Raw genomic sequence first — 5,413 nt, 5'->3', positions numbered from 1 at the left:
TAAGACGTCTAGTGCTTAAATAGTAAAAATTAAATTTACAAAAAAAGAAATAATTATATAGTAAAATCATGTAATTGATTTGACAATCAACGGCCAATTAGAAAATTAATTAGTCTAATTGATTGATTTACAAATCAATTAGTCTAATTGATTGATTTGCTACTGACTTTATCAACATTCCATTATCAGTCAATTAGCAAATCAATTAGTCTACTTGATTGATTTGCTATTGACTTTCCATATTTGAGATAATTCTACAATATACATACCAACACCCTAATTCACATTAGGGGTATTATTCGAAATTTCAAGGTAAATTCCTCAGCATATCTACTAGGACTCTTGTAAAACCTTATCGTGTAAAACATAGTCCTTGAAAATTGGATAACTCTTATGAATCAAAGTATAAAACCCAGTACATCATCAATAGATCACTTTCTCATATAAACCCTAGCCCAATCATTCTAGGTAACTCTCCAAAATTATCGTGTAAAACCTAATTTTCTAAAACTAAGAAGTAGTTTTCAGATCCACTTTAGTGTAAACCCTATGCTTGTGAAAGTTAGGTCACCCTTTTTAAGTGTAAAACCTAGCTCTAGAGTGTTAGGTCACTCTCTTATATAAACCCTAGCCCACACATTTTAGGCAACTTTTCATCTTTACTCTCGTATCCCTCATCAAGTTTTCTTTAGACTTAAAACGAAAGTTTGGAAGCAACCTCTTTTAGGATAATATACATAAACCAAGAGACCCATGTCCGTGTTGAAAGACACTAAAATCATACATGATTTCTATATTTTGGAGATGCCCTTACTCTAATATTTAATTGGATTAGAAGGCAATTTGCTATCCTATATTTGGAGAACTCCTACCGCAATCACTCTAGTGATCGATAGGCCTTAGATTATATTTTTTCATTGTGATTACACCATGGTGGGTATTCTAACAAAAATACGATATGAAAGACCCCTTACTGTGATCAGTAGACATTCATGTTAATATATTTGGAAAAACCTCTTACACGATCACTCCAATGATCGAAAGACCTTAGGTTATCCCTTTTATTTTTGAATACACCCTGACATGTATTCACATAAAAAATGATTTGAAAGATCCATACTCGATTACTCCGATGATGAGTAAGAATTCAAGTCAATACATTTTGAAAAATCCATTACTCAATCACTATATTGATTTATAGGCCTTATGTTATTCCTTTTCATCGTGAATGTGCCCCGATAGGTATGCACACGAGACCACGATTTCAACAAACCTATTATTGATCATTCCAATAAGTAATAGGCATTTAGGTCAATACATTTAGAAAATCCCTTACTTGATCACTCAGATTAACGGTAGGCCTTATGTCATCCCTTTTGTTTTGAATGCTCCCTAGTGGGTATTCACACAAGAACATGATCTCAACCAACACCTTACTAATTACAGATGTAATTAGTAGGTATTCAGGTCAACATATTTGGAAGAAATCCCTTAATCGACCCTTTTGATGATCGGTAGACTTTACGTTATCCCTTTTCGTTGTGAATAAACCTTAGCGGGTATTCACACTAGAACATGATCTAGATAAACCCTACACAATCACTCTAGTGATTAGTAGACATATAAATTTATACATATTATAATAAACCCCCTATTTTGATCACTCCGATGATCGGTAGGCCTTAAGTTATCCAATTTTGTTGTGAATACACTCTAGTAGGTATAATACATAAGAACACGAACCAACCATTATTTCCTAATGATCAGTAGAACACCGTTTATCATATTTGATTTCTTATGTCGGTTGTCCTCTCTCATTGTGAAATCATCTAGTGGATATTTACATCTAAATAATATTTTACGAACCCTTTACGTTGATCCCATGTAGGATTGTAGGTCATATGTTATCTCTTTTGGTTGAAATACCATCCAATAGATATTCACACGGAAACACATCTAGATAAACATCCTACTTCAATCATTAAACTAATCAAAAGATGATTGGTTATATATTCAATCTTCCATACATAAAGTGCCCATCAAATACCACATCTCTACTGATCACAATTTTCTTTGCAGTTGCATTCCAAAACTTGTATCCCTTAACACTTTTTGTGTAACCTAGAAAGATGCATTTCTTGGACTTTGCATCAAGTTTTGATCTTTCATCACTCGGTACAAGCACATAAGTTGAACATCAAAAAATCTTTAAATTATTAAAGTGAACTACATTACCTATCCACACTTTTTCAGTAACTTTACACCCTAAAGATGCCCGTGGTGATCTATTAATGAGGTAACCCATCATATTCACAAATTCTGCTCATAAACCTTTAGAAAGACCCACATTCAATCTCAAGCACATTCCCTTCTTAGTAATGCATCTCTTCATCCTTTTTGCCACACTATTTTTTTGTGGTGTCTTACGTACTGTGAAGTGCCTCTAAATACCATGTTCCTCGCAAATTTTCTTAAACTGCGTGTTTTTGTACTTTATACCATTACCAGACCTCATATATTTGATTTTTCTACCTGTCTAGTTCTCTACCTCCGCTTTCCATAACTTGAATTTAGAAAAGACTTCAGATTTATGTTTCCAGAAATAAATCCAACCCTTTCTAGAATGATCATCAATGAAAGTCACGTAGTATAAAGCTCTACCCAATGTCGATTCTCTTGTAGGACCCTATACATCGGCATGCACATATTGTGTTTACCAACTGCAAATCTAACTTTAGTCTGTTTTCCAAGAACACAGAATTCGCAGAAGTCTAGCTTGCAGTTATTTACACCTTTCAATATATCTCTTTTATATAATTCAACCATTCCACGCTCGCTCATATGCCCAAGACTCATATGCCATAATTTTGTGCTATCATCATCTAACTAAATAGAATGAACTTCACCTATAATTGTACTCCCAACAATGTGTCGATATTCTATTTGGTTATCTTTCCTTTAATAACAATAAATGCACCTTTACAAAATTTAATGGTTTCCCGATCCGCATTCGTTTTATGAGAATACCCATTTTCATGTAAAGTACTTAACGAGATCAAATTCTTTTTCACTTTAGGTATATGTCTAACATTACAACGAGTTCTAACAGTACGATCATATATCTTTATTTTGACTTCACCCATACCAATAATACTACAATATTTATCGGTACCTAAGTGAACATAATCAAAATTACCTGATTTGTATGAACTGAACCACTCTTTATTAGGCGTTATGTGATGAGAACATCCCGAATTAAGGAGCCATACATCCTTGAGTTGTCTGTTTGTAATTGAAAGTGCATCACCATCATTCTTCTCTAAGTCATCTTTCTAGACAACGTTCACCGACTTGGAAGATTAACCATCATTAATCAATTTTTGAAAATTTTTCTTTAGCTTTCCCGACTCTCTAACGTTATAGAAACGAAACGTCTTTTTGCTTCTTAACTTGGATCTAGATTTTTCTCTTCCAGAATGCTCTTTTTCGTGCATTCTTCCATGACCTTGATTTCTCGTAGCATATAAACTGTCGGATTGAGAATTTTCCCCTACATTCTGCTTCTATTGGTTTTACGCCAACAATGCTATAGTAATTTCTTTAACTTTGATAGTTTCTTTACCATATGTCAGAGTAGTCACCAAGTACTCATAGGAAGACGACAACGATCATAAAAGAATCATTGCTGTATATTCATCATCAATATTCACATCAAGCTGCGCTAGATCCGTAATTATTTGATTGAAATTATTCACATGATGAGCCAAATGTGAACCCTTTTGATGATTGATAGGCTTTAGGTTATCCCTTTTCGCTGTGAAGTATTCACACGAGAACACGATCTAGATAAATCCTACACAATCAATCTAGCGATTAGTAGGAAAATAAATTAATACATATTAGAATAAACCCCCTATTTTGATCACTCATCTGATCGGTAGGCCTTAAGTTATCCATTCTTGTTGTGAATACACTCTAGTAGACATTAACACAAGAACACGAACTAATCCCTTATTTCCTAATGGTCGGTAGATCACTTGTTATCATATTTGATTTCTTATGTCAATTGTTCTCTCTCACTGTAAAACCATCTAGTAGATATTTACATCTAAACAATATTGTACGAACCTTTTACGTTGATCCCATGTAGGATTGTAGGTCATATGTTATCTCTTTTGGTTGAAATACCATCGATAGGTATTCACACAGAAACACATCTAAATAAATCCCTACTTCAATCATTAAACTAATCGAAAGATGATTGGTTATATATTCTGTTAAATATCTTGTCTTGAAATAAATTATAGAAATATATATAAAATGATGTTACAACTAAATGAAATAAAATAAGATATACGAAGAACAATATCACCGTATTTGATGGTTGATTCGAGGCATGTGTTAGACACATTTCCCTTAAAACAGTTCCACCGTCTCCCCATGTGCTAGAGCTTATCACAGATGGCTGTCTCCCAGGGTACAACGAATCTAGTAGTGATTCAGCACCGAAATCACTACACAACGAACTTGATAAAATACCTGAACTATCACCGGGTTTCAACGGAAAAATCGAACACAGAACTCGAAGAACACTCACAAAACAGGAAGAAGACTTTTAGAATTCTAGAGTGAGAAAGAATGAAAAATGAAGAGGTTGTTTTTGATTAGAGATGAGAGGTCTTATATTGTTGAAAGTTAAACCATTAAATAAAATCATCATTTGATCCAACGGTTGGCATTGTCTGCCTCTTCATTACCTTAACGTTTTTCTCTTCATTATAGAGTAATTGTTTGCCAAAACAATTAAGGCATTTACAATTCAATACTAACATTACATGGTTTTCCAATTTGTTAATAATAATATAAATTATCATAACAAATAATAATAATAATAATAACAAACTCATGTAAGTTACACTACAAATTAACAACATTTTGTTAATTGGTCATCAAGGCATTTTAGATCAATTAATTTAAATTAATTGATTTAAATTATACATTTGGATCAAATTTCACCCTTTAATTCACGTTTGAATTTCATGTGAATTTGATTTGATTTTATTATCCATATTCTAATTTCCATTCATTAATGGAATTTATAGAACTAGTTTAAAAATTCCAACAATCCCCCACATTAATGGAAATTTAAAGATTAACCCGGTGAAGGTTCAACAGTTGAATTCTACATAGGATAGGTAGGTGTAACCCTTTGAACCTTCCCTTGTGAAAGCATATAACTTTACTAGCTGATTAGTAGACTCGATGTCCTTGAACTATTCTGCATTTTGTGTAAACGATTACACACTTTCACATAGAATTCTCCCTGATACATGTCAAGCTCTCATGGATGTGTCCATTTTGGCCATGGAACACGCGCCTGGTTCTGTGAGAGGGTCTAGAATTGAGCCGTGCA

The sequence above is a fragment of the Impatiens glandulifera genome, chromosome 9 (genome assembly GCF_907164915.1).
Source record: "Impatiens glandulifera chromosome 9, dImpGla2.1, whole genome shotgun sequence".
Classification (NCBI taxonomy): Eukaryota; Viridiplantae; Streptophyta; class Magnoliopsida; order Ericales; family Balsaminaceae; genus Impatiens; species Impatiens glandulifera.
Note: the sequence above shows the minus strand (reverse complement) of the source record.